Source organism: Mytilus californianus, unplaced genomic scaffold, assembly GCF_021869535.1.
Source record: "Mytilus californianus isolate M0D057914Y unplaced genomic scaffold, xbMytCali1.0.p SCAF_6, whole genome shotgun sequence".
Classification (NCBI taxonomy): domain Eukaryota; kingdom Metazoa; phylum Mollusca; class Bivalvia; order Mytilida; family Mytilidae; genus Mytilus; species Mytilus californianus.
In genome coordinates, this window is record NW_026262712.1 from 11,575,655 (window position 1) to 11,599,583 (window position 23,929).

Consider the following 23,929-nt stretch of genomic DNA (forward strand, 5'->3'; position numbering starts at 1 on the left):
AAATCTGTCTCAAAATTTGCAGATTTAGGGAAAGAACTAGACCACTTATGTACTGCTGTTGTTCAACCCAAGATGGTGGTATACAGTGAATCTACCTTAATATGATGTGTGCAAGCTCATTTGAAAATTGCTCACCTGGCACACAGTGAAAGTTTTGAAGTATAAAATAGAAAATAGTTCAGGAGCCCAGGCCATACCAGTGGCGGATCCAGGGGAGGGTTCCGGGGGTTGGAACCCCCCCTTTTTTTTGGACAATCAATGCATTTGAATAGGGACATATAGTTGGACCCCCCCCCCCCTTTTAGTCCAGTCAAACTAAGGTTTGCAACAGAAAATGTTTTCGTTCTAATCTATAGCCCCAATTATACACAGAAAAAAGTCCCATAAAATCTAACTTGAGGAAAACTCAAAAATCAGCATTTTTAATTTCCTATGGAAATTAACATTGGAAAGGGAAGATAACTCCGCAAAAATGTGTCTTTTTTGTCAGTTTTTTTGTTAATTTTCTTAAAATTCAGGTAAAGCATGATACTTTGATGGGGTTATAAGTTTGTATTTGACTATATTTTATCATTTTCTGCTCATAAAATGTACAAAACGGAAGGTGTTATGGGTATATATAATTTTTTTTACGTATTTTTCATTAAAGAAATTGCAAATTTGTGGCTTTGTGACCATTTTGAAAAAATAATGTGAAAATTTGGTATTGTTTATATCTTTTAATTATATTTTTTCAGCATCTAACTTGTTTAAAGAAACTTTAAACCACAAAAAGAACAATATATGCTTAATTAATTTTATTTAATTTGATATTCTGTACCTTGACACGTTGAAAAATTTAATAAATGGTCAACTAATGAATTACGAAATTTAGATTGTAGTTTGAAAAAAGAGATGGAAACACCTTAAGAGTTATTTGTTATACTCTAAAGATGTCCAAAATATCAAGAATCAATACATTCTGCTGTCAAATTTATGCTAGATTGACTGGACTATTTGTCCTGGGTTTGGAACACCCCCCCCCCCCTTTTTAAAATGGCTGGATCCGCCCCTGCATACGTTATAATGACTTCTACACATTAGTTTATAATAATGAGACAATAAATATTCGATTCATCTGTGTAAAGAATATTACAAAAAAAAATAATAACAAATCTTACAGTTGAGAAGAATGAAGTATCTCAATTCCTGTATTCATAAAGGGAACACTAAAATAAATGGAAGGTTTAAATTAAACTCGGGCAAATAGAATTTGAAAGTATGAATTTTAAATTTCCTTGGGGTGCAATAATGCTGATGCTCTATTTCAGTGTCAAATATTGGACTTTCAATTCCTATTTTTAATGTTTTTTGTCAGAAGGTATCTTCCTTTCTCATTAATTAACTAAACCAGAGAACAAATATACATGTTTTGTGCACAAATGAGTTTTGATATGGGATGTTAGGTGTAAGTTGTGATTTGCCATTACAATTTGGGGGATTTGTGGAGAAAGAGAATGATCTTAGACACATGGTATTGAATCCTGAATAAGGTAAAATGGGTCTATCCTGAATAAGGTAAAATGGGTCTTTCATTTTAATGAACCTTAACTTACATTAACTTTGGTTAGCTAAATGAACAACAAACAAAGATCCCTTGTCCAATCCCTGTTCCAGGAGAAGATTTCAAGGATTGAATTTTCCGCTCTCCCTTGACATTATTTTGGAGTATGTTCTTTAGAAATGATGATAGTCAGTCAGAAGGGGATGATAAATGGCTACCTCTTCTTAAGAGAGTGCAATATCTCTTGTAGTAAAAGACACCCTTGTAGATTTCGAAAAAGAGCAGGCTAATGCCACTAAAAGCAGCATTTGCACCCGTAAAGTGGAAAGGGATAAATATAAGTTGTAAAAAAATTGTTTCCCAATCATCTATAAATAAATACGTTTTAATAAAACTTGCATAAAACTTGAGTAATAAAAATATACAAAATTTAGATAGAATCTCCCTCATCAGAAAAATGTGAAATGAATATCGTCAAATCTGAATGCACTAACAACTCTGATTTAGTGCTGATCCAAGCTTAGACAAGCAGAAAAAACTATAAAAAAAATTAAAGGTCTCTCCACCAGTAAGGATCTATTTTGATATGAAAATATTAAAATTTAGTTTTAAATGTCAATCCCGGTGTCAAATGACAGCATATTGTACGCTGATTCCAAAAATATATGATTTCTATACAAAAAGATATAAATAAGGGAGATAATTTTTTACTTCCGTTTTGAAAAATGTCACTTCGGTATTGTTTGCTAGTTTACTTGACACTGACCTATTGCAAAAAGTCCCATGGTTTTATCATGTATACATAAAAGGTAAAAGCACAGGTCAAAATTTAGAATGTTAAATTTGCCAATGACCTTGAGCTCAATTTCAATGTCATAAACCAAGGACAAATCAAAAGACCATAGGTCTTAATTATATATGACAAATGAGTTATATCATCATACCTGTAATTTTAGATATAATAGGGAAGACAACTCCCATTTAATGTCTACGTACCCTTTAAACTAAAAATTTACGTGTTACGACATGTCGCAACTAAAAATTCTGTAAAAATATTTTGTTGTGTCTTATAAGATTTCTGAAAATAAGTGATAAGTGATAACAAGCTAAAATCAAAATTTTGAACATGACCTTGACCTTTGACCTTGACCTCATTTTCATTTTTATGGACCAAGGACCTCAAATCAAATGACTCTAGGCCTCTATCACTTATGGTTTTCCAGTTACAAATACATTTCACTTATATCAAATACTAAAGGGGAAATAACTCTCATATGGAATCTTTATATGGCTTTTGTCAAAATTAAACGAAACATCCTGAGGATATAACGAGCAATCATGCTTCAGTGATTCCCTATATAATCAACCATTTCTTTACCCACGATAGGGGGGCCAGGGCCCTCCAGCTCCCCCAACTGCCTATGACATCTGATGTGTTGCTCTGACATGTAAGAACAAATTCGATAAGTCTTATTTGGAAGGTGACATTGAGGAAAAGAGATAGTTGTTTCGACAATTTGAACATATCTGTTGACATCTGTGAAACAGATAATCAATAACGGTCAACCAACTTGTGACAGTGTCTGAAAAATTTTGTAAGGGATGATTTCAACTTCACCACTTGGAATTTTAAGTTATAAAGCTTCTTTAAAATAATCTTGAGTTGAAGGGAATAGGTGATTTTTACATCTTGAGTTGAAGGTAACAGGTGATTTTTACATCTGGAGTTGAAGGGAATAGGTGATTTTTACATCTTGAGTGGAAGGGAACAGGTGATTTTTACATCTTGAGTGGAAGGGAACAGGTGATTTTTATATCACTCATTGTACCAAGAAAATTTTTGTCCAAGTTTTTTCTTTACATCAGTGAAAAGGAAAAATAATGTTATGCTCCAGTAAACATATAACTTTGATCAGACCCATTACTAATCCTGTTTTTTTTTAAGATACAGATTTTAGATATGAAATTGGCTCTCCAGCTTCCTCCACCATTAAAAACTCGCCACAACGAAATTGCCCAAAAAGCAGTGCTTAAAAGTGGTGTTAAAACACCCCAAAAATGTAATAAAAATCAAATATATATGAAATAGAATTATAATAATATTTTTCACATGCAGATTGTTAGTAAAACAGTAAACAAAGAATTTTGTTATGCAATCATTTTTATGATTAAAAACCTTTGATTCAGCATTTCATTTTTAGCAGCCACTGTTTTTCAAGGAAATACCTATATGAGATGCAAAGAGTGGAACAACTTGTCAGCAAGGAGAAATGAAATTCATTTACAGGTATAACTGGGTTAGTGCTACATAAGAGAAGTTCACAATGGGAAAATTGAAGTCTTGTTTGTTAAATAATTAGCTCTCAGCTGGTCCTTGCTGATGGTTTCTAGGTGACATTGGGGCAAGTTTTGAAGCAGCTTGTCTGTATCTGTTGTATCCTTCTTCTCGTTAAGAGGTTAGTTGTGATCAACATTGTCACCAGACTTCGAATTATGTATTAAAAGGAATCACCTACATTGTGGAATGTGAAAATAAAGTATAATGCTTGGTTCTTTTTATCCTTGATAAGTGCCTGTGTGTAGTCTGCATTAAAAGGAGCATATTTCCATAGCAATGTCAACATTTTGTTATAACTTTTTGGTTTGTGCATGAAGAGCAGCTCTCAGTTTTTTAATTACTTTTTTCCTATGCCATTTCCCCTTTTTTTCATATTATTTTCAAATCCTTCCTGTTCATCATTATTTCATTTTTTTTTATGTTAATTATTTAACTTTTTCTCATTCTGAATCAGTAATAAGGTCTGCAGTAATGCTTTCAGAAATTTGATATATTATTTTTTTCATTCCTGTAAATTTTCAATTTATTAATTATGAGATTTGGAAATATATAGTATCTCTTTTGGATTTAATGCTAATTAAAAACTTTGTGTTTGACTCCACATAGTTTTGGTTTCTTGCAATTCTTATGAAGGTTATTCCATAGACCAGTTGGGCACACTGAAAATTGTAACATCCATTCAATTTAATTCATGAAATATTTTAATTTCTTTATTTATGTGTCCCTCCATGTCTTGTACTCCATTTAAAAATCTTTTTATTTTTTGAAGTATCAAAACTAACCTGGTGGTTTTACTAACATGATACTTCCTAAATAGGTTGTTAGGTATTTTAGTGGCGTGATAGGTGGTGCAAGGGAGAGAGAGATTGATGTATGACATTCTAGTAAGGTTTTGGGGTACTAACCAGATGGAGGGATATGGTTGATGTGTGCTGAATAGAATTTATTGGGTTGAGACTGACTAGTGTTAGTGAATAACTTTAAAAAAGACTTAATTATTACCAAAAGTTTCTAGTTGAAAATGAATATTATTTCAAATAAAAATTCAGAATGGGACAGTTAAGTAAGGAATATCTTTGGGTGATTATATGTTTAGTTAGAAAAATGTTCTCTCCTCAGACCTGGTTTCCATTTTTAAGGGATATCTGAATGTTCATGTTTAGAAATTTATTAGATTTGCTCTTTTCATTTCTATTGACCATATATTCAAATTTTATTTTAATGGGGAACATATAAATTACCAGGCACCTCCCAAATTAAATTAAATTTTTCATGTTTGAATGACCTATTTTTGTAACACAGTTGACATTTCTATAGGAACCAACTACTATAAACCAAATTATTTAATGAACAATTTTTGTGGTTATCTAAATTTTGGAGGGAATTCATTTAACAGCTGATAATTCTCTTTTGAAATATTCACGATTAATATTTGGCTTATTAGTTTTTGCTCGAAATCTTGTACATGAATTGTTTGGAAAATGAGTTGGTTCACAGTATGCTCAATCCTCTTCTAGTCTTGGCTACCCCCTGTAGCAGTCTCATTAATCCTTTGTCCCCCACCCCAGCTGAGTCACAGCCAGAGTCTTTAAAATTGGTATTGCTATTCCTTCACCAACCAACAGATACTAAAGAGTAAGAGCAAAGACTAGTTGGGTTTGAAGAGAAACCAGAGTTTTTTTTACAGAGTAATTGTTCATTAAATGACTCAGCATATGTAAAAAAGGATGATTTGGATTATTAACTTCAATGAGACAGCAACTTCCCAACAACAAAATATGACTGACACCTTATAAGGTTAACATACAGTCTTCAGCTATAGAATGTTGTTCTAGCATACACATATGGAGATGTGATATGATTGCCAGTAAGACAAATTACCTCTTCATCAAGACCGAATGACAAAGATATGTACAAAAACAGACTGATGTAGGGTCTTTCACAATTCAGACATGATCTAATATTTCATTTTTTAAACACATATACATTTAAACATTAGATGTGGTATGATCGCCTTTGGACATGTATATATGTTGCTGGTCTTAAATATCCTCCCATCTAGAGGAAGCTTGCATTGTCCTTTTACTTCACATTCCCCAATTTAGGCATTTCTTTTTTCTCAAAATTCAAAAAAAAAAATTTTTTTTTTTTTTTATTGATTTTTATTTATATAAATATAATTCAAAGTTTGTTGACATTATTGATTCCTTCTGTAATTCCTACATAACTAGTTATAAGGATACATCCGATACAGGTAGGACTGGTTCATATCTTGACCTTAGCCTAGGGGTTGTTAGTGAGGTCAGTTGGGAACTATAGAAAAATAAAACAAAGGAGACTTCCTTTTTCTTATTGTGAACCTTCTATTATTATGTAGCAACAATCCAGGTACACTTGTATATATGGATTTTATATCTCCCTGTTGATTATAATCCACTCTTTGCATGTGCTGTAGGTCAATTGATAAATGGTAGTTGCTTTAAAGAATATCATGGAACCAAAGGTTCTTAATGGTAACGTGGTCAGTCAAATTTTCTTTGGATGATTTACTGATATTAACTGTAAACTAAAATTCTAAGAATGTATTCAATCCTAATTCTTGCATGTAAGAAATACAAATTATTGTTCTGAATATTAAGTGTTTGAGAAATTCATTTTGAATACTATTTGTTTTTAATGGATTAGTGGGCAATGATATTTATTTAATGCAATTTTTAAATGAATTTACAAGGACACAATTTTTGGGATATCTGTCATACTTACGTAAATCAAATTTATGGCTTTCAGTTTGGAATGATTAAAAATCTGAGATATTGAAAACTATTTCAATCTTTGAAAGACAGATGAATGAAAATAAGTTCTTATGAAAAACTGAAAATTGTGTATCCAAATATTCCATGCTGAAAATCTGAGTGGTACAATGAAATAAAACAATTAGAAAAGTGATTGAATTAATAAACCATGTTGCTGTCCATCAGATTGGCTTTTTATGAATATTATGCCGACAGGCGAGACATATTTAGCCTGCCATGAAAGTTGCCAAAACTAAATATAGTTGTCCTAGGTTACATTATTCGCTGAACTGCCAACAGTTTTGCAACTGTCCCAAGTCAGGAGCCACAGGCTTTTGTAAGTCTTGTATGTTTTATAATTTCAGTTCATTTGTATGTTTAAGATTCAGTGTGATGTCCATTTTTACTGTACATATTTTTGTAAAGGGGCTAGATGAAGTATGTTTCCTGGTACAAGATTTTCTTGCTGTGTTGGAGACCAATTGGTGGCATTTAGCTGTTTTTTTATGCCTCATCTAAGATAGTACATGTTCTGGTCTGTGGGTCTGTTTGTTCGTCCGACTGTCTATCCAACTTCAGGTTAAAACTTTTGGTCAAAAGGTAGATTTTGATGAAGTTGAAGTCCAATCAACTTGAAACTTAGTACACATGTTCTCTATGATATGATCTTTCTAATTCTAATGCCAAATTAAGAGTTTTAACCCAAATATCATGGTCCACTGAACAAAGAAAATGATAGTGCAAGTGGGGCATCAGTGTATTATGGACACATTCTTGTTTACTCTTTGGTCTCTCTTTCCTCATTTCCATTCTCTATTTTATTAATGGTCAGTCTGTGGTTTAAAAGTTTTATGAAACTTGGTCAGATCCCTTATAATCAAAAGATAGCACATGGAGCAAATTATTTTGTTTCCAAGACTTAATTGATAAATGTAATAAATAATGTCATCCTCTGTCGTTGTTAACTTTTAAACATATCTTCTCCTCTGAGACTACTGGGCCAAATTTAACCGAACTTGGCCACAATCATCATTGGGGTATCTAGTTTAAAAAATGTGTCCGATGACTCGGCCAACCAAAAATTATGGCCACCATGGCTAAAAATAGAACATAGGAGTAAAATGCAGATTTTGGCTTATATCTTGTTTTCTGAGAAGTTTATTCACATCTTATAGAGAATCATATTGATTAAGAAATTAAAGCATATTACAAACACCCTTGGGGAGAGGGACTTACATTTAAGATGTCACTTTTAAATTGTGGGGAGGCGGGTGGTTTGTGAATTTGCTGAATTTTTAGGATTTTTTCAATGGCATATCATTCCCACAAAACAGTGCTGATATTGGTATTATAGCTTGTAAACATATACATGTATTGATTTATTTGGACCATCTTAAAGCCTAAAATTTTAAACCGCATATCAATTTTAATTTATATTGTTAAAATTCAGCTTCTAGACCATAAATGCTTATTTCCTCCATTTTTGATACTTGTAATTATAATACAATTTTTATAATCGGGTGTCATCCTTTCAAATTTGGAAATAAAGAGATTTCCCTCTGAGGAAAATTCTTCAGAGGGAGATTGACTGTGGACCTATTATTTCAGATAATGACCTCCCACTGAGGAAAATTCTTCAGGGGGGAGGAGATTCTGGCTTTAGACCCTATTCCTGATAAAAAAAAATAATTATGATGTGCAAATTTTCTATGAATAAACAGTTACATATGTTAAAGACCTATCTTACCAATGTTGTTTATTGCTTTGTCCATACAAAATATAATTAAGCTCTTTTTTTTAAACTATGGGGTGTTCAGTAACCATTAGTAACAATTATGGCAAAGAAAACAATCTTTATGTGCCTATATTTGATTCAGAATTATGTACCTTGTTTACTTATTCTCTTTCTACAATAGTCCCACATTACCATCCATGTGCCACCCCAAGGGTGACAGGGGTTTATATGCCATCCATGTGCCACCCCAAGGGTGACTGGGGTATAGATGCCATCAATGTGCCACCCCAAAGGTGACAGGGGTATATATGCCATCCATGTGCCACCCCAAAGGTGACTGGGATAAATATGCCATCCATGTGCCACCTCAAGGGTGACGGGGGGTATATATATGCCATCCATGTGCCACCCTAAGGGTGACTGGGGTATAGATGCCATCAATGTGCCACCCCAAGGGTGACAGGGGTATATATATGCCATCCATGTGCCACCCCGAGGGTGACGGGGATATAGATGCCATCCATGTGCCACCCCAAGGGTGATTGGGATATAGAAATATGGTCACTTGGTTGTCAATTGAACGGCAGTAAAACCCTGCTTTCCTGATTGCATAGGTGAATGTGGGGCTAGATATATAAAATGATTGCCATCCATGTGCCACCCCAAGGGTGAGTGGGATATAGAAATATAGTCACTAGGTCTATTGCCATCCATGTACCACCCCTAGGGTGACTGGGATATAGATGCCATGCATGTGCCACCCCAAGGGTGACTGGGGTATAGAAATATGGTCACTTGGTCGTCAATCGACAAGCAGTAAAACCCTGCTTTCCTGCTTGCCTAGGTGAATGCGGGGCTAGATATATAAAATGATTGCCACCCATGTGCCACCCCAAGGGTGAGTGGGATATAGAAATATGGTCACTAGGTCTACTGCCGTCAAATTGCCACCCCAAGGGTGACTGGGGTATAGAAATATGGTCACTTGGTCATCAATCGACTGGCAGTAAAACCCTGCTATCCTGCTAGCCTAGGTTAATGTGGGTTTAGATATATAAAACGAGAAGATGTGGTAGGACCATAGGATATATATTGCCAATGAGACAACAACCCATCAAAGATGTTATATAAAAAGGTTCCAGCTTAGCAAACAGTGTCATAATAGGGGGTTTGAATGGGCTTTAAAGAATAGAGAATAAATAATCATTAGCATTAAAGGGCCCTTTAAATAAAGAGGAGAGGAAAAAAGCAAAATAGATAAAGACTAGAGAATAATCATTAGCATTAAATGGCCCTTTAAATAAAGAGGAGAGGAAAAAAGCAAAATAGATAAAGACTAGAGAATAATCATTAGCATTAAAGGGCCCTTTAAATAATGAGGAGAGGAAAAAAGCAAAATAGATAAAGACTAGAGAATAAATAATTGGGTGGAAAAAGGACCTACAAAATTAAAGACCACCATCCAGACCCTCATAATAAGATTAATGCATGGTTAGGGTTAATTGTCTTTAGTATAATATTTGATGGCATCTAAGTAATTATTTGAACAAAAATTCTCACTGTATGCAAGTTATCTTGACTACGTAGATTTATGATTATATATATTAGCCATTATTAGTGAAACACTGGACCTTGTATGTTCCCCTCACAATTGAATAAAATAATTGGAAAATCAGGAAAAAATTCCCAGTAATAAGTAAACTTATTAAATGCTTAACTTTCAATAAATTATTTGTCAAATTGAATCTGATTTAAAGTGAAGGACATATAACACATTAAGTGTTTTATAAATTGTTGCTGTCATGTGGCATCAAAATTTTGTGAACTTCTTACTCATAATCTACAAAAGCTTAAAAATACAAGAATTAAGTCAGAAATAAGAACTTCCCTCGGGCCAGGAATAATACTTAAACAGAAAAAGTCTTTAGTTTTCCTTTCATAATCTAAAGGACTATGGGTAATCTTATTGTTCATATAACAAAATGAGAATAATATTGTAACGACATTGGTTGAATTTCAATTGTTTTGTAGGTTTTAAACCAATCACAATGTTTTGGTGTACAGCTTTGAAACTATTACCAAGAATGCCTTTGATTCTAAAACAGCGAATGGATTAAATTTTTTTATAAGAACTAAACTTAAACAATAAAAGTCTTTATTGGATTTATTTAGTAAAGTACATGTGTTGTCTTCCATGAAGAAACTTTTTTAAAAAAAATGTTGTATTTTAATTCAAATTATGTTTAATTGGTGCTTTTGAAATATGAGAGCAAAGAATGGGGAAAATATGTTCTTTAATTATGGAAATACATCATATTAGATTTTTTTTTGAATCAGACTAAGGTGAATATATCTTATTCAAGGAAATTCCCTGTATATATTATATACATGTATAACCAAGAAAGAGCAATTTGTAGCTAACTTTGAAGAGCTGTTATGTGTCATGTGTGCAATGGTTTATGTTATACATTTGTACCTGTATTGTGCAGTATTATTTTATTTAAGGTTAAATTATATAACAATTAATGTATTATATTTTTTCAATTTAAGGGTGGTTCAAAATATAAAGTGTCTTCTAGAAATCTAAAATGTGTTGTTCGAATTAACATAATTTTGAAAATTTTGGTTGTTTAAAAAAACAAAAAGCTGAAAACTTGACAAAAAACAATGCTATTTTTCAAGTTTAATGATTTTAACATTAGTCATTTAAGAGTTATAGGACTTGAATTGTCAAACCAAATTGCATGAACTTTTTAAAGTCTTGTAAAGTATAGAATTCAACTAACATTTTGAGTTTGTCAATTTAAATGTTTATCATTCCACCAGAGTAATCAGACTCCTATGATTTTGAAGTATCATCAAACAATTTTGCATGGAGATGGGAAAACATGCATCCTAGATACATTTGTACAATCTTAAAGTTCCATGTGTTCAATAGACTATTTTCATATTACCGATATTGACTCCGGATTATAATTTGTCGACTGGTTACCTTGGACATCATGGTACCAAGTCAGGTAAGAGCAAGCTAAAGAAGCAAAACCAAGCTTTCAATCGGTACAATTTTGGGGGAATATTTCCTGCTTAACATTTTTATTTCACTACAAAATCATTGGAAAACAGTAAACTTTCCCCTCAAATTACACTGATTATATGTTTGATTTTAATTATTTTGGTTGCTCTTACTTGACCGAGTACCATGATGTCCAAGGTAACCAGTCGACAAATTATATAATCCGGAGTCAAAAGTCGGTAATATGAAAATAGTCTATTGCCTCATATCACTAAAGCAAACTACAGTTCCTAAGCTGATCTGATATTTTCCACTTTGAACATTTTTAAAAGTCAAGGATATTTCAATGATATGTTACATTGCAAGGTCGCAGGTTAGATTTGACCATGTTAGAATCACTTTAAGTAATGACTACATATTTTTTGTTGTCTTTAATTTTTATTGAGATAACTGGGGACAAATGAAGTAATGGCAGAATTGTAATTATCAGTTTGTAAATGAAAGTGCATGTAAATAAGTAAATACTATTATGTAAATATCTATGATTGCACATGTCTATGATTTATTTGTACAAGTGCTTGAATGTGCCTGAATAAAACTATACTATATATACTAGACTATACTTGTGTCATGTGTGCATATGTAAGTTTTTTATTATGCCGTACTCTATTATAAAATTTGGGTAAAGATTGTATAAAATCAAAATCTTTCTTTTGGTACTGGCTCGATAGCTATATCTTCCAAGCTTAAACATCTTCACCTTCGAGAGTTCAAACAACACAGTGCATTGAGGTGAAGATTCATTAGATCATATATATCCATGCCCAATTCTTCAGATATTAAAGTTAAAACATGATGTGTGTGTGTGCATGTATTACCGTACTTTCCATGTTAACTATTTCTCCAAAACAATTACATAAATTGTGCATGGTGTATATAAATCTATCTTTTCTAAAAAAAAAGTTCACAAGTTCAACAGCAAGATTGAACAATGGGAGATAACTCCATTGATTTAAGCTCAAAATTGAAAATTGAAAGCAGTCTTTACCCTTCGGTGCTGACAGGCACTTTGTTTTTTTGTTTGTATAGTGTCTGTGTTCATATATAATCATGTTTTATAGTTAACTGTAAATAGATCATATATATCCATGCCAAGATTCTTCAGACATTAAAGTTAAAACATGATGTGTGTGGATGCATGTATAACCATACTTTCCATGTAGATTATTTTTATCAACAACAAAATCAACATAAATTGTGCATGGTGTATATGAATCTATCTTTTCTTAACAAACAAAAAGTTCACAAGTTCAACAACAACATTGGATAATGGGAGATAACTCTAATAATTGAAATTGAAATTGAAAATTGAAAGCAGTCTTTACCTTTCAGTGCTCACAAGCACTTTGTTTGTTTGTAAAGTCTGTGTATTCATTTATATATATATATATATATACTTATGTTTTATAGTCTGTTGTAAATAGATCATATATATCCATGCCAATATTCTTCAGACATTAAAGTTAAAACATGATGTGTGTGGGTGCATGTATAACCATACTTTCCATGTAGATTATTTTTATCAACAACAAAATCAACATAAATTGTGCATGGTGTATATGAATCTATCTTTTCTTAACAAACAAAAAGTTCACAAGTTCAACAACAACATTGGATAATGGGAGATAACTCTAATAATTGAAATTGAAATTGAAAATTGAAAGCAGTCTTTACCTTTCAGTGCTCACAAGCACTTTGTTTGTTTGTAAAGTCTGTGTATTCATTTATATATATATATATATATACTTATGTTTTATAGTCTGTTGTAAATAGATCATATATATCCATGCCAATATTCTTCAGACATTAAAGTTAAAACATGATGTGTGTGGGTGCATGTATTACCATACTTTCCATGTACTAGTAGATTATTTCATGAAAAAAACCAACATAAATTGTGCATGGTGTATATAAATCTATCTAAAAAAAAAGTCCAACAATAATATTGGATAATGGGAGGTAACTCCAATAATTTAAACTCAAATTGGAGTTCCTTGGAGTTCAGTTACTGTTTTGTTTTGTATATACCAATTTGTGCCAAATCAAGTTAAAATGTATACTTATATTTACTGACGAAAGATATTTCAGTAAGTTTCATTTCATATGTACAGTAAAACCTGCTATAAATTACACTTCAATTAGCAAAAAACTGTCTTGACATGTTTAATTGCCCTTTCATCCCATATTGCAAAACCTTTGCATTTTGAAACTTTCTTCAGATGTCAATTTTCTTTTATACACGTTTAAAATAGACTGATCATTCCATGTATTATTTTTAGACCACAATACTCAAAAATTGGTTTACAGTCGTAGAATTATCACCAGGTTCAGGTCTGTCTCCTGCTCAATTTTGTGAAAAATCTTGACCACATACTTTGAAGTTATTGCCTGTGTTATGTCAATTTTAGCGAATTTCAGTTTTTGTCTTGCTTTGATAAAGTTGATAAAGTAGACTTCGAGGTGTCAGCACTGGATTAGTATGTGATAAGGTCTGTTTATGGGAAACTGCTAGTGGTACATCAGAGGTTTAGTATACTGTTGTATATGCATTTCCATGGCGATTTTTTTTGGCCTGCCCCCTCAGTATATTGACTTTGAAACTTTTGCTCCATTTACATGTGTTACAAAAATGAGATGTGGTATGATTTCCAATGAAACAACTTTCCACCAGAGTTCATGTAAGCAATTATAGGCCACTGTATGGCATTCAACAATGAGAAAACCTTAAACCATTCAGTCAGTTATAAAAGGCACCCACATGAAAAATGTGAAACAATTTAGAAGAGTAAACTCATGGCCTAATTTATAACAAAACAATTTACAAAAAACAATGAACACAAAACATTGAAATAAAGGGAAGTATGACCCAAACGATAATACTGTATTGAGTTTGCTAAGGACATTGATGTACTTCATCAAAACAAAATAATATATAAATATCAAATATTATAATAGAATAATCATACATTGTCTCGAAATATCAATGTTTTTTGTACAAGGCTTAGAAACAGGTAGAAAGCGAGGCTGTGCCGAGCATTTCTACCTGTTTCGAGCCGAGTACAAATAACATTAATATTTTGAGACAATGTATGGTTATTCTTTATATACTGCAACTCTTATAACTGTTCTAAATGAAGTATTTAGGGTAAAAAACCATCATTTCTTAATTTTGAGCGGAAGACGTAAAATTTCCGGGAACCTGTATGTTTTATTGACGTCATAAATAAAACTCTACGGAAACGCATTGTCAACGTCATAAACAAGGTGATATACGGCCAGTGACTGTATATCACACATGAATATACAGTCAATCAAATAGCACAGCTGCAGTATATAAACTATTATAAACTATCGAAGTTTCTAGTTAAATGTCTGCGGCTAGAATGATTTTCAAACACAAAGTTAATTAAAACCCGCTTTCACCTCATTAACATAATAGATATAAGAAGATGTGGTATATATGAGTGCCAATGAGACAACTCTCCATCCAAGTCACAATTTGTAAAAGTAAACCATTATAGGTCAAAGTACTGTCGTCAACACTGAGCCTTGGCTCGCAAACTATAAAGGGCCACAAAAATGACTAGTGTAAAACCATTCAAAAGAGAAAACCAACGGTCTAATCTATATAAAAAACAAGAAACACTTATGAACCAAATCAACAAACGACAACCACTGAACATCAGGTTACTGATTTAGGACAGGTGCTAACAAATACAGCAGGTTTAAATGTTTTAATAGGTCAGAATCTAAATGATTGGTCCATGTAACCATGTGTACAACTACAGATAAAACCACCAAAACATACCATTCTTTAAAACATTCTTTTTAAACCATTGAAACGCTGAAATAAAAATTTACAGAAATAAACTTGCAGTTACTGAAAGAAAAATAATCTTAATTACCTGCTTTTTGCTGCAAATGTAAACTTTAGTCCCTTGTTTGGAGATGAAAAATGTTTCAGGAAATTTTAGGAATTAGGGGCCAAAAAAGGGGCAAAAATCAAGCATTTTTCTAGTTTCATGACAATAACTTGTGTGTAAGTGTATGGATCCTTCTAAAATTGTACTACAAGGTTCCATATGACAAAGGGAAAGCTGGAATTGAGTTTTGGGGGTAATTGCCTGAAACGTTTAGGAATAAGGGGCCAAAAAGGGGCCAAAAATAAGCATTTTTCTAGTTTCCAGACAATAACTTGTGTTCAAGTGTATGGATCTTTCTGAAATTGTACTGCAAGGTACCATACCACAAAGGGAAGGCTGGGATTGATTTTGGGGGTAATTGCCTCAAAATTTTAGGAATTAGGGGCCAAAAAAGGGGCAAAAAACAAGCATTTTTCTAGTTTCAGGACAATAACTTGTGTGTAAGTGTATGGATCTTTCTAAAATTGTACTACAAGGTTCCATATTACAAAGGGAAAGCTGGAATTGAGTTTGGGGGTAATTGCCCAAAACGTTTAGGAATAAGGGGCCAAAAAGGGGCCAAAAATAAGCATTTTTCTAGTTTCCAGACAATAACTTGTGTTCAAGCGTATGGATCTCTCTGAAATTGTACTACAAGGTACCATACCACAAAGGGAAGGCTGGGATTGATTTTGGGGGAATTGCCTCAAATTTTAGGAATAAGGGGCCAAAAAGGGGCAAAAAACAAGCATTTTTCTAGTTTCAGGACAATAACTAGTGTGTAAGTGTATGGATCTTTATGAAATTGTTCTACAAGGTTCCATATCACAAAGGGAAAGCTGGGTTTGAATTTGGGGGTAATTGCCCTAAATGTTTAGGAATTTGGGGCCTAAAAACAAGCATTTTTCTAGTTTCCAGACAATAACTTGTGTTCAAGTGTATGGATCTCTCTGAAATTGTACTGCAAGGTACCATACCACAAAGGGAAGGCAGGGATTGAGTTTGGGGGTGATGAATCATAAGGGGGTTCAAAATTAGGGGGAGGGATTTTTTTTTCCTTTTTTGCCTTTTTTTTCTTTAAAATTTTCCATTTTAAACTGGTTATTTCTGATTTATATATAAAAGCAAATAATAATGATATGGTTTGAATAGGTAAATTAAAAATTTTTAAGTTCTTAGACCACATTCATTCTGTGTCAGAAACCTATGCTGTGTCAAATATTTAATCACAATCCAAATTCAGTGCTGTATCAAGCTTGAATGTTGTGTCCATACTTGCCCCAACTGTTCAGTGTTCGACCTCTGCGGTCGTATCAAGCTGCGCCCAGCGGAGCATTTTATTAAAATTTTCATTACTTTCTTAAACTAGCCTGGATTTGTACCAAACTTGGACAGAAGCTTGTTTATGATCAAAAGATAGTATCTAGAAGGAAATTTTGTTAAAATTTCGTACATGTTTATCTGTATTTTACTTATAAATAGACTCGGTTTTTTCTTGCAGTTTACATTACATACAGTCTGCAGTTAAAGTTTTTGAAACATTTATTAGATTCATAAACTATCCTGGATTTTTACATAACTTGGACCGAAGCTACTCACGATCTAAAGATAGTATCCATTGGAATATTTTATTATTTTTTTCCTCATTTTTGTTAAGCCTGCGATTAACAGCAAAAGTAGACGAGACAACAGATTTTTTTCTACAATATTTATTGAGATTTTAATTTTTGAAGTTTTGGGTTGAAAATGTGAATTTCAAAAATGATTAGCAACACAAAGAATAACAAAACTGTTACGTGAATACAGAGACAGATATAATATTGTATTATATTCTCTGTTGTGTATGAGTTACGTCCCCAGAAACAGACTGACATTTTTAGCTCACCTTGCCCAAAGGGCCAAGTGAGCTTTTCTCATCACTTGGCGTCCGGCGTTGTCCGGCGTCGTCGTCGTCGTCCGTCGTCGTTAACTTTTACAAAAATCTTCTCCTCTGAAACTACTGGGCCAAATTTAACCAAACTTGGCCACAATCTTCACTAATTGGGGTATCTAGTTTAAAAAATGTGTCCGATGACTCAGCCAACCAAAAAAATCTGAAAAATGTGTCCGATGACCCTGCCAGCAAACCAAGATGGCTGCCATGGCTAAAAATAGTACATAGGGTGAAATGCAGTTTTTATACGCCCGTTTATGGGACGTATTATGGTATACCGTTGACCGTCTGTCCGTCAACATGTCGGACATTAACTCAAAAACGCTTTAACCAATTTGCATAACACTTTGGTGAATTGTTTATATCTATTGACGTGAGCTCCCTTTCGTTTTTTTTATTAATTTTAGATTTTACTTTTCCAAGTAATGGGGTTTTATTCAACAAGAAAAGGGGGATTTTCCAGTTTTCGGACAATAACTCGAGAATGCTTTCACCAACTTGCAAGAAATTGTGGTGAATTGTTTATATCTATTGACATGAGCTCCCTTTCGATTTTTAAAAATTTTAGATTTTACGTTTCCGAGTTACAGGGTTTTATTCATAAAAAAGGGGGATTTTCCAGTTTTCGGACAAAAACTCAAAAATGCTTTCAGCAGTTCTTATGAAACTTTGGTGAATTGTTTATATCTATTGATGTAAGCTCCCTTTAGAATGTTATAAATTTTACATTTTACATTTCAGAGTTACGGGGTTTTATTCATTAAAAAAGGGGGGATTTTCCAGTTTTCGGACAATAACTCAAAAATGCTGTCAGCAATTGTCATGACACTTTGGTGAATTGTTTATATCTATTGATGTAAGCTCCCTTTACATTTTCATAAATTTCTAAAATGAAATTGAGAATTAATTGAACTTTATTTGTTTATAGTCTGACAACAGATTTACTAAGTATTGCGCAACAGCACAGTGTATTGCACAACAGCAAGAAATCTTTAATTGAATATAAATTCAATTCATATAACCAATTTCGAGTTCTTTGACTACATTTTTTCAGAAACCTATAATATGTCAAATATTTAATTAGGGAGCTACCATTTGATTTGTAAGGGGGAGGGGGGGCTAGGATGAAATTTGAAAAAAATAGGCAGGACCGGTGTTTTGAGTAAAAAAAAAGGCAGGATGAGCAACTTGGTAAAAAAAAAAAGGCAGGATGACAATTTGTGTAAAAAAATTCAGGATAAACTAGTAAAAAAAAAAGGCAGGACCGAATAGAGTAAAAAATAAAAAGGCAGGACAGAGATTACAACTAAAAAAAAAAGCAGGACAAAATTTTTCATCCTAGCCCCCCCATAAAAATCAAATGGTAGCTCCCTTACAATCCAAATTCAGACCTGTATCAAGCTTGAATATTGTGTCCATTTTTACCCCAACTGTTCAAGGTTGGACCTCTGCAGGCATATCAAGATGCGCTCAGGGAAGCAGTTTATTTGCTCATATCTCTGAAACTGAAGCATTTAAAGCAAATCTGACAGGATTAAATTGTCCATTAGGTGAAGGTCTATCTGCCCTGAAATTTTCAGATGAATCGGACAACCCGTTGTTGGGTTGCTGGCCCTGAATTGGTAATTTTAAGGAAATTTTGCAGTTTTTGGTTATTATCTTGAATATTATTAAAGATAGAGATTAACTGTAACAGCAATAATGTTCAGCAAAGTAAGATCTACAAAAAAGTCAGCATGACCAAAATGGTCATTTGTCCCCTTAAGGAGTTATTGCCCTTTATAGTCAATTTTTAACAATTTTTATACGACCGCAAAAGAATTTTGCGATCGTATATTGGTATGACGTTGGCGTCGTCGTCGTCGTCCGAAGACACATTGGTTTTCGCACTCTAACTTTAGTTTAAGTGAATGGATCTCTATGAAATTTTACCATAAGATTCAATACCACAAAAGGAAGGTTGGGATTGATTTTGGGGGTTATGGTACCAACAGTTATGGAATTAGGGCCCAAAAAGGGGCCAAAAATAAGCATTTTTGTAACTTCCAGACATAACTTGTGTGTTAGAGTATGGATCTCTCTGACATTGTACCACAAGGTTCCATATCACAAAGGGAATGCTGGGATTGATTTTGGGGGTAATTGCCTCAAAATTTTTGGAATTAGGGGCAAAAAAAGGGGCAAAAAACAAGCATTTTTATATGGACAAATACCTAAGTACAAAACATAATTTAAAGCAGTGTAAGGGAGATAAATCAAATACATCATTAGAATTACCTCCCTTACACTGCTTTTAAATTATGTATAAAGTAATGGTCAATGAACAATTAAGACAATTTAAAACAGTGTAAGGGAGGTAATCCACATACGTTTTGATTACTTCCCTTACACTGCTTTTAAATTATGTTTAAAGAAATGCATATTTATAAAGGAAGACCAGTAAAAATATCTGCAAATGTTGCATCTTTTTTTTTTTACAAAAAAATCCATATAAAAGATTTGACACCATATTTTAAATTCTATTATAAAATAGATTAAGTTAGCACTATGGTAAATTTAAATGGGTAATTATGGTTGCAAATTCCATTGGAAGTTTGAATTGAGATTATGACCATATCTTGAGGGAAAGAATTTTTTGGGGGAAAAAAGGGGGGGGGGGTAAAAAGAAATTGTGGGGGGTCAATTTTTTCTCATTTCAGATTTCAGAAATTAAAAAGAATTATTCTTCAAATATTATTTTTTTATCAAATTTCAAATATTGAAAAATTTCAAGAAGTAATCTTTAATTGCACAGTATGGCGCATTAGATTTGTAAAATCTTTGACCACATTTATCTATTTGTTACTCCAAATCTGACCGTGTATTTAGATTTTTAATTTTGGGTCCAGTTTTCAAATTGGTCTACATTAAGGTCCAAAGGGTCCAAAATTAAACTTAGTTTGATTTTAACAAAAATTGAATATATGGGGTTCTTTGATATGCTGAATCTAAACATGTATTTAGATTTTTGATTTCGGGCCCAGTTTTCAAGTTGGTCCAAATTGGGGTCCAAAATTAAACTTTGTTTGATTTCAACAAAAATTGAATATATGGGGTTCTTTGATATGCTGAATCTAACCATGTATTTAGATTTTTTATTTGTGGGCCCCGCTATCAAATTGGTTCATATTGAGGTCAAAAGGGTCCGAAATTAAACTTTGTTTTATTTCATCAAAAACTGAATTATTTGGGTTCTTTGATACGCCAAATATAACCGCGTATTTAGATTTTTAATTTTGGGTCCAGTTTTCAAATTGGTCTACATTAAGGTCCAAAGGGTCCAAAATTAGACTTAGTCTGATTTTAACAAAAATTGAATATATGGGATTCTTTGATATGCTGAATCTAAACATGTATTTAGATTTTTGATTTCGGGCCCCGTTTTCAAGTTGGTCCAAATTGGGGTCCAAAATTAAACTTTGTTTGATTTCAACAAAAATTGAATATATGGGGTTATTTGATATGCTGAATCTAACCATGTATTTAGATTTTTTATTTGTGGGCCCCGCTATCAAATTGGTTCACATTGAGGTCAAAAGGGTCCAAAATTAAACTTTGTTTTATTTCATTAAAAATTGAATTGGGGTTCTTTGATATGCCAAATCTAACCGTGTATTTAGATTTTTAATTTTGGGTCCAGTTTTTAAAATTGGTCTATATTAAGGTCCAAAGGGTCCAAAATTAAACTTAGTTTGTATTTAACAAAAATTGAATATATGGGGTTCTTTGATATGCTGAATCTAAACATGTGTTTAGATTTTTGATTATGGGCCCAGTTTTCAAGTTGGTCCAAGTTGGGGTTTCAAAATAAAACTTTGTTTGATTTCAACAAAAATTGAATTAATGGGGTTCTTTGATATGCTGAATCTAACCATGTATTTTGATTTTTGGGCCCCGTTATCAAATTGGTCCACATTGAGGTCAAAAGGGTCCAAAATTAAACTTTGTTTAATTTCATCAAAAATTGAATTCTTTGGATTCTTTGATATGCTGAATTTAACCATGTATTTAGATTTTGGATATTGGACCATAATAGGTAAATTAAAAAATTTAAAGTTCTTAGACCACATTCATTCTTTGTCAGAAACCTATGCTGTGTCAAATATTTAATCACAATCCAAATTCAGAGCTGTATCAAGCTTGAATGTTGTGTCCATACTTGCCCCAACTGTTCAGGGTTCGACCTCTGCGGTCGTATCAAGCTGCGCCCAGCGGAGATTTTATTAGTAAATTTTTGTAATCTTTTACAAAAATCTTCTCTGAAGAAACTACTAAGACAAATTTAACCAAACTTGTCCACAATCATCATTAGGGTATCTAGTTTAAAAAATGTGTCCGATGACCCCGCCTGCAAAACCAAGATGGCCAACATGGCTAAAAATAGTACATAGGGTAAAATGCAGTTTTTGGCTCATATCTCAGAAACCAATTAAAGCATTTAGAGCAAATCTGACGAGGATAAATTTGTTTGTTAGGCCAAGGTCTATCTACCCTGAAATTTTCAGACCAGACAGGCAACCTGTTGTTGGGTAGCTGCCCCTGAATTGGTAATTTTAAGAAAATTTTGCAGCTTTTGGTTATTATCTTGAATATTATTATAGATAGAGATAAACTGTAAACAGCAATAATGTAGAGCAAAGTAAGATCTACAAATAAGTCAACATGATCAAAATGGTCAATTGACCCCTTAAGGAGTTATTGCCCTTTATTGTCAATTTTTAACAATTTTCATAAATTTTGTAAATTTTGTAAATTTTTGCAAAATATTTTAACTACTGGGACAAGTTCATTATAGATAGAGATAATTGTAAGCAGCAAGAATGATAAGTAAAGTAAGATCAACAAATACATCACCATCACCAAAAAATATTTTGTCATGAATCCATCTGTGTCCTTCGTTTATGATATGCACATAGACCAAGGTGAGCGACACAGGCTCTTTAGAGCCTCTAGTTTTTAAACTGATAAGATAAGATCCATATTTTCATTAAGGAATCATGGTGCCCAACCAGGATCACTACATTTAAATGAGTTTTTACACAATAAAGCTAAAGATATGATTAGGGATTGAAGTGCATTTTATAGACAAACAAAAACATTTAATCATATTTAGATAAGGAAACATTTAAATAATGTCATTAACAAAACATTTAGTCTTTTTAAGCCACTGTGACCTGGATTTTTTTTCCCATTCAATTAATAGATCTAAGCCTATGCCTAATTTTTAGCTCACCTGGCCTGAAGGGCCAAGTGAGCTTTTCTCATCACTTGGCGCCTGTTGTCCGTCGGTGGCGTCGTCGGCGTCATCGGTGGCGTCGTCGGCGTCATCGGCGTCGTCGTTAGCTTTTTACAAAAATCTTCTCCTCTGAAACCACTGAAAAATTTAACCAAACTTGGCCACAATCATCATTAGGGTATCTAGTTTAAAAAATGTGTCCGATGACCCCGCCAACCAACCAAGATGGCGGCCATGGCTAAAAATAAAACATAGGGGTAAAATGTAGATTTTGGCTTATATCTCTGATAAAATTGTTCATTAGGTCAAGATCTATCTGCCCTGAAATTTTCAGACAAATTTGACAACCTGTTGTTGGGTTGCTGCCCCTGAATTGGTAATTTTAAGGAAATTTTGCAGTTTTTTGTTATTATCTTGAATATTATTATAGATAGAGATAAACTGTAAACAGCAATAATGTTCAGCAAAGTAAGATCTACAAATAAGTTGTCATGACCGAAATTGTCAGTCGACCCCTTTAGGAGTTATTGCCCTTAATAGTCAATTTTTAACAATTTTTGGTGAATTTTTGTAATCTTTTACAAAAATCTTCTTCTCTGAAACTACTGAGACAAATTTAACCATACTTGGCCATAATCATTATTAGGGTAGCTAGTTTAAAAAATTTGTCCGATGACCCCGCCTTCCAACCATCATGGCCGACTTGGTTAAAAATAGAACATAGGGGTAAAATGCAGTTTTTGGTTTATATCTCTGAAACTTAAGCATTTAGAGCAAATCTGACAGGTGGCAAAAATGTTCATCAGATTTAGATTTATCTGCCCTGAAATTTTCAGACGAATCTGACAACCTGTTGTTGGGTTGCTGCCCCTGAGTTAGTAATTTTACAAAAATTTTGCAGTTTTTTGTTATTATCTTAGATATCATTATAATATCTAATATCTAATACTATTAATTCTGATTTTAACCTTATTTTACATGATTTCCAAAGCATCAGTAAATACAAGTGAGCGACACAGGCTCTTGAGAGCCTCTAGTTTTAAAACTTCATTGTTTTTTTCTAGAAGTTAATTTAGTTCTTCAAATAGGAAATGCAATAATTTAGATAATTAAGTTTGATGTAACAAGCATATATTCAGATGAAAGAATCCAAACAAATTTCATCTCATCAGATAACTTTGAAAATATTTTGGATTTAGAATTTAAATAGACAGATGATGATATCTTGTATCTTTCAAAATAGGACATTTTAAGAGAAAATGTAGTTAATCTTTAATTGTATTCTTACAAAGATTACATTTTCTGTCTTCAGCTGAAATACTAATATACCTCCCTCTT

The 23,929-nt window shown here is 32.8% G+C and overlaps 1 long non-coding RNA gene across 1 annotated transcript; it reads left to right on the forward strand.

Moving 5' to 3' along the window:
• The first annotated feature begins 4,992 nt into the window (after positions 1-4,992).
• LOC127704921 (uncharacterized) lies at positions 4,993-13,467 on the forward strand. Its single transcript, XR_007983578.1, has 2 exons — positions 4,993-12,721; positions 13,072-13,467. It is a non-coding gene; the product is annotated as an uncharacterized LOC127704921 (long non-coding RNA).
• Positions 13,468-23,929: the final 10,462 nt, after the last annotated feature.